A 7,258-nucleotide genomic window follows, 5' to 3' on the forward strand; every position below is an offset into this window, starting at 1 on the left:
TTTCATGAACAGTATAAAATAATTCCAGAATCTGGAAATCCCCAAATGCCCAAATTCTTCCATGTCTCGACCCAACACCTGTAATTCAGACAAAAAAAACCAAAACAAAACAACAACGTTTCTCTTCACCCTACGCAAAGATCTATCAAATGCACGCAGCACAGCTCCAGACGGGAGCTGTCCACTACAGTGAAGACACCAATTACGTCGCGGGAGGCGTGTCAGAGCGCTAACATCATAACATAAGAACTCTAATAGGTACTCCTGTCTACTGGCTTCACAGTTGTATTTTAGTCCGGCGAGACAATCTAGACGCGGTGCTTCCTGAATCACACTGCAGACCTAGGTTTTTACCTTTGACCGTTCTTCATTCAATTATACGTCTGTTTTCAAAGTCTGCAAAGTGCGTTTAGAGCGATACAATACTCGTGTTCTCCATGCTACAGCACCAGTTGTGCGTACTGTTTTCATTTGAGCTACCCACCCAAGGACGGTCGTGTACAACACTGCTTGCGCATAAGTGTGGATATTTGAGGATGCATGCACAATCGGGGCTTCTGTACTTCTCTGCTCTCGTTTCCAGGTACCCGGAGGATTACAGGAGATTACAGCACCCGCGATGGCAGGGGGAGTTCCGTCCGTAGCGCGCGCACACACTTCCACCCACACCCACCGCAATTAAAATCCAATTAAATATTGAAAACAAGAACGGTCCGGATGGGAAGGGGACAAATTAAATTTTTAAAACTGCGCGAGAAAACCGCCCGAAGGGGTGACGAGACGGGGTGCTGAAAATAACAAAAACGGACTCAAAATCGGAACAGAAAAGACAAACATGTCTCCGCAGTTAGGAAGCGATCTTGAAATCCACTCCAAGCCCACCTCGACGTTCCACTAAACTGATCAGATAACGCGTCCACGAAAGCTTACGACATCTTCCAAATTGGGTGCATCTGTCACCGTATCACTGTACAGCGACGCTTCCTATCTACAGAGCCATCAAGCACACGGTTTTAGGACGGATAGTTCGGACGTACAAATCACAGTTTTTGATCAAGCACACGGCTTCCTTTCAGCGGAAAGCCCGAATTGCTGCTCACGGCTGGAGCAATCGCACGAACACTCGAGCAAAAAAAAAAAAAGTCAAATAAGCATCCAAATGTTTTCAATTTCCGAAATATTCATACAAAATCTGCTTACCCTGAAAATCCCGGGACTCCACTAGGGGCTGCAGGGATCCAGTGTTTTCGATAAAAAGGCATTCGCTTCCACCTCGGTTTCAGAATACCACCATCCCCTGTTAGAATATTCTTCACCAACGCGTCTCCATTAGCGCATCAATTCATTCTCTTCCCCCCCAAAAAAAGCAACCCCTTCTTCTTTCTCGGCCGTTTCCCGACAACACCCCTCGTCTCCCTTTTTAATCAGCAATTGCCTTAAAACCTACCGGGGAAAATTGGATGTGAACACACAGAAAAAGGGAGCTACGTGGATATAGAGCTCCCTTGTTTTGTTTTGTTGTTTTTTTTTCAGATCTCATACATATTCCTCTTGCGATCGTCCGCCTCCCTGATATTTAAAAAAAAAATCGGAATAAAAAAAAAGAGTGCGAGTCTCAACAGGAGTCTGCTACCGTGATGTAGCGCTGTGTTCTCTGGCTGCTGTTTTGCTTTTATAGATCCTTCGACCGTTCGCTTCGCTTGCCGTTCGCCGGCTTGTTTGCTCCCTGGATGTGCACATCAGCACCGAAATGAATCATGATGCTCGCCGGTCTGCTCTGCTCTGCTCTGCTCACTGGATGCCGTGCCTGTCCGCTCGATCTCTCAGGAATCTCCGCATCGCAGTCTGTGCTGCCGTGGTTCCTCGGTCCCGAGTGCGCTCCCCTGCCTCGATTATTTGCCGTCACATTCTCCTCCGCCTGGGTGCCCGATACTGCTCCCCTGTTTTTTTTTCTCCTCACACGCAGACCAGACCCATCTCCTCCGCTCAGACAGACAAGAATTCAGTCCTTTTTCATGAGCACTTCATCGCAGAAACCTGCATCGGGGTGACGTCAGAGAATCTTAAAGCTGTACACAAGCCCGTTCTCACGGTGCCGGCGCACGTGCGAGTCCTTTTACACTACACCTGCTAACATGTTACAGAAGAGCTTTGTCAGAGGGTGGCTGAATTCGGCTTCCCTTTAAAATACTGTTTCACTGGGGACAACAACAAGAACCACAGCAGCAACAACACCCGGGAATTTAACGCTCTGTGAATTTTTGAATTATCTGGTGGTGGGACACTGTTGTAGGTTTTGGCTTAACCCGCCTGGTAAATGGGCAGCTATCCACAGGACCAGCAGGCGTGAACCGAGGCAGGAGGCAGGAGGCAGGAGGCAGAGATGGGGCGCAAGAGAGTATCTTGAGATTAATGGGATGGGAGGGGTTGTGTTCAATATATAAAGCACATTTCCGGAGTGATTGTGATTGGGAAAAGCAGGGCGAGATTTTGACTTCTTGTTATCCATCCTGAACCTCCAGTTAAGAACTTACAAACAAGGAAAAGGAAAAGTATTGTCAAATAAGTCTTTTGAGCACAGCTCTAGAAGGAAAGCGTCACAAATGTTACACAAAGTTAACAGCAGTAACAACTGTACAGTATATTAGCAGGAAAAAGAGGGGTGGGAATTTTCAGTATTTTGCGCGCATGCACCTATCAAGAGTTAAATACAAAATTCTTGCTTTTACACAGCATTCTAGTTGAATACAACCTACTGTATGAAATTGAAATGAGAATAGTGAGCATTGCTGCCTCGGAGTGCTAGATTTGTTTATGTATTGAACTGTACGATCCATATACAGTACAGTACAGTAGGAAGGCCTGGTGGTCTGGGTTCAGTTCTGGACCTGGGGTGCTGTCTGTGTGGAGTTTGTATGTTTTTCCTGTGTTCACATGGGTTTCTTCAGAATGTTCTGGTTTCCTCCTACAGTTCAAAAACATGCTGGCTTCTGCATACATTGGCCCTAACGAGTGTGTGTGTGTGTGTGTGTGTGTGTGTGTGTGTGTGTGTGTGTGTGTGTGTGTGTGTGTGTGTGTGTGTGTGTGTGTTTGCGTCTGTCTGCTCTGTAATGGACTGGTGTCCTGTCCAGGGCGTATCCTGCCTTGTGCCTGTTGCTTGCTGGGATAGGCTCCGGCTCCCCCGCGACCCTGCGTTGGAAGAAGCAGTTAGAAAATGGATGGAGGGATGTAGGGAAGAAATAAAAGGAAAACAGAATTTTAGCATTACTATTTGAAAGTCTAGAATTTAAATAATGGGACATTATTGTTAGAAATGTGCAATGCACCAATTAGACTTCATTTGGAATATTGTATACAATTGTGGTCACCACATGACAAAAAATGTATTGATTTTTGCTCGGGAACCGTTCCAGGGCTTAAAAGGATTGTCTTATTGTGACAGGCTAACAGGACTGAATATTTTTAGCCTTGAGCAGAGAAGATTATGAGGGGATCTGGTTCAAGTATTGAACAAGCTCAAAGGCAATGGCATTGACAGGCCAGTGGGCGCCAGGATCAACCGTGAAAAACGAACAAGTGGACAGAATGGAAAACTCTGGGAAATGCATTTTAAACTGAGAAAATATGCAAGAAAAAAAATGTTTACATGGCGGGTTGTGAGAGTGTATAACAAGCTACCATGTATGGAACAAGATACCTTGGCTTCTTTCCTGAATTGGCTGGTTGATGTCACTTAGCTGCTAGCAGCCAAACCAGCTTCAGAATTAGTTTGAGAGAGATCCCACCCGTGTCACACACCTGCAGAAGGCTCCACGTCTGAAACGTTGTGTTTTCTTTCTTCTTTTTTTTTCAGCATGGAATAAACCTATTACTTCTTCCTTCCATATTTCTATCAGTTTCAAGGCGCAATATCTTTTGTTTGTGGTTCTTACTGTAGAAAAAAATCTGTTTTATGAGGCTGGGGCTCTGGGTTCTATTCCAGACCTGGGGTGCTGTCTGTGTGGAGTTTGTATTTTCTCCCTGTGTTCATGTGGGTTTCCTCCAGGTGCTATAGTTACAGTACCTCCCACAGGCTGGTATAGTACGTCAATTGGTTTATGGTAAAATTAGCCCTGGTGTAAGTGTGCCTGTGTCGGTGTGTGCCCAGCGATGGACTGGCGTTCAGTCCAAGGTAAACATCGTCCTGCGCCCATTGCTTGATGGGATAGATGGCTCCTGTGCCATCCTGAATTAGAAGACGCAGTTAAAAATGGATGGATTTAACAAGATCTTCTATATTCCATTGTGCTGATACAGATCCCGTGACGACAGCATGGTGAATTATCTCTTTTGTCTTAAAATGTGTCTGATTAGTGCTCATATACATTTGTATGTATTTTTTGTATTTGCTTTATTTAATACTGTTTTCAAAAGGAACTAAAATGTTATAAATTATAAATATTATAAATGTAATAAAAAATGTAATTATGCCAACTACAGTAGTTCAGCCATCACATCAGGATATACAGTAGTTAATGAACCTTAAATCATGCTATTTGGCAACACACCAGATCACCATACTTATTCGGTCAGTAGTAGTTGATTGACCCACTGATCTAATGTCAGGCATTTTTTAAACAGTCGCAGTTGGTCATCAGCTTCAGGAACACAGCTGCACATCTTGAGTAATGCAGACACTATTGCCTTTTACATAAAGACATGTCTCATTTTCTTCATTTTAAATTCGCTGCTTTTTAATTTGTCAACAGTCTGTGTTTCATTAATTTTCATGAATAAGGCCATTCATTTCTTACAAATTACCATCAGCACTGCCAAATAATTAAGTGCCTGGTGGCCTATTCTGACCAAGACTGAAGAGATTATTTTAACCTGTCAGTATTGTACATTCTTATGCATGAAACATATGAATTTGTAAAAGTTTGTAAAATGTGGTTGCTTGTCTTTAGTCTAAGCCATGACATGCTACAGTACATGACCTATGAATAAGGAAGAACATAGAGAGTGTTCTTCCTCTGCACAGTGTTGTTCATTAAAGAAAAGGCTTAATGTGGTTTTTGGATACTGGCAACTAAATGAATGAGATAGGGCTGAATTGCTTTGACTCTTATGTAACTTCTGTTATGTTCTTCATAAACACATGTACAACTGCCTTATTAATTGCAGCATTTGTTGAATATGTGCAGTATTAAAAAAGATAATGGGAGAAAGGAATTAAAATTTGCAGAGAAATTAAATAGTTTTAAAAGAAATTTCATAGTACAAATATGGACAGATTGAGTGAATCTCCGGTCAAAGTTTGGTGACATCAACACAGTAAATGGATTCTACATTCTTTTAAATTCTTCTAGCTTTCAGACACAACTTCTAAGAGTTATGTTACAGAAAAACAGGGTCTGTTATATTTCCACAATGCAAACATGCCTGCTCCTGCTGGACTCATTCAGCTAGGCAACAGTATTATCACCTACAGCCTGATCTTCTCAGATCTTAGAAGCAAGCCAGGGTGGGTCTGGTCAGTACTAAGATGGAGAACCAACAAGTAAGAGTGCGTTGGTGGACTAGTACTGTAGGTGGCTATGTTCTCTTGGAGCTAGAATTTCCAAAATCTCTATCCCAGCAGAGTTGTTGGGAACACTGTGCTGGGCCATCCTTTAGGTAAGACATTAAGTGGAGTTCCTGGCTTCTTGGCACTAAACAACAGTGGGCATTTACCATAGTAATACGGGTGTTAACCCTGGTATCCTAGCTAAATTCCACTCTGAGCTTCAATCGGCTACAAGTACTGTATGCTCCATTTATTAAAGGGATAACATTATAAAGTTATCCCTTTAATAAAAATAAATTCCCACATCGGCACCTGGTCTGCTGTGTAGACTCTGCTGGAATAGATTGGTTGTAGTGTGTGATCTGGCTGGTGCTGCATATGGCTGAAGTGGGTCACCTCCTGTATGTAAAATGCTTTGGTGATGAAAAGTACAATAAAAAGAAATACAAATAATTATTATTAATTATTAAACCAGTTTTCCTCTTCGTGTTTGGTTGATACATTCCTGAGCTCCTCTCTGTGTATCTTTACTGCAAACATATTGATTTCCTTCTACAATACAAGATGGAGAACTGAAAGTCAAATGAACAAATGAACAGGACAATGACTGCAGAGTTGCTAAACTGTCCAGATGCTACACTGAGAAGAAGAAGAAGAAGAAGAAGAAGAAGAAGAAGAAGAAGAAGAAGAAGAAGAAGAAGAAGAAGAAGAAGAAGAAGAAGAAGAAGAAGAAGAAGAAGAAGAAGAAGAAGAAGAAGAAGAAGAAGAAGAAGAAGAAGAAGAAGAAGAAGAAGAAGAAGAAGAAGGAGGCATCCTTTAGAAAACAAATCAGGTTACCCCTAACTCCTAGGCAGCTCATTAACTGACCTCTTCTAGGGTGACATGTGAGCTGATACCAAGTAATAAACCTACTGTATGTGTGCTAATACTCTAGCACTGAGCTCTGAGTGTGTAATGTTTGATACGGGGCAATCAAAGGTTTGATTTATTCTGGGTGATGGTCTCAGCATTTTACTTTCTGAAGATGCTGAAGGTCTATCCAGCCATACAGTATGTGAACCTGCAGGATATCCTAATCCAATAACAATCTGGATAATTTCTCTGGATAATTTAAACAGAACCCACCATTTTGATCAACCTGATGCCCTTTCAGTTGAGTAGTGTAGGCGTGGTGGCAAAAATGACCAGCTTGCAATTGTACTGTATGTGGGCTGTCTGTGGGCGGCGGCTGTGTAAAGGCCTTAATTGTCAAAGACCTGCTCCTGACCTCCTGCTCTGAGTTTCTTAGGAAAAGTGAAGTGTTGAAAGTGCAATCAAGGTAGCCTGGGCCACAGAGATGGAGCAGTGGCCACCTTTTATGAGGGATTGTGATTTAGAGGTGTTCGGTGTTATTCCCACCAATGGCAGCTTCACACTACTGGCTTCTCAGCCAAGCACAGACACCTGCGGTTCCTCTCATACCAACCAGGATCACAAGTGCAACAGCACATCATCCGTAGGGCGAAGCTATCCTGCCTCATGATGGTCTAAGCCCAGCTCATGCTCCCTATTAGTGGGTGAACAGTCAATGCTTGGTGGACTCTGTTTTGCGATGATAGGAAGAGCCGACGTCAAAGGATCAAAAACCATCCTCGCTATCATACTCTGCATGGGATCATCTGCAAAATGACATGACACATGCGGGTCTCTTGCCAAAGCAAAGCTTTGAGTTCT

The 7,258-nt window shown here is 43.0% G+C and overlaps 1 protein-coding gene across 3 annotated transcripts in view; it reads right to left on the minus strand.

Moving 5' to 3' along the window:
• nlgn2a (neuroligin 2a) overlaps positions 1-2,375 on the minus strand; it is a 234,534-nt gene extending 232,159 nt beyond the window's left edge. Inside the window, exon 1 of one of the 3 annotated variants that reach the window (XM_088628444.1) lies at positions 1,201-2,375. The gene's annotated coding sequence lies outside the window, so the exon portion shown is untranslated. The remainder of the gene's footprint in view (positions 1-1,200) is intronic. The other 2 variants (XM_088628443.1, XM_088628442.1) reach the window with 2 other exon arrangements.
• Between the last annotated feature and the right edge of the window lie 4,883 nt (positions 2,376-7,258).

Source organism: Lepisosteus platostomus, chromosome 4 (genome assembly GCF_059453375.1).
Source record: "Lepisosteus platostomus isolate fLepPlt1 chromosome 4, fLepPlt1.hap1, whole genome shotgun sequence".
Classification (NCBI taxonomy): Eukaryota; Metazoa; Chordata; class Actinopteri; order Semionotiformes; family Lepisosteidae; genus Lepisosteus; species Lepisosteus platostomus.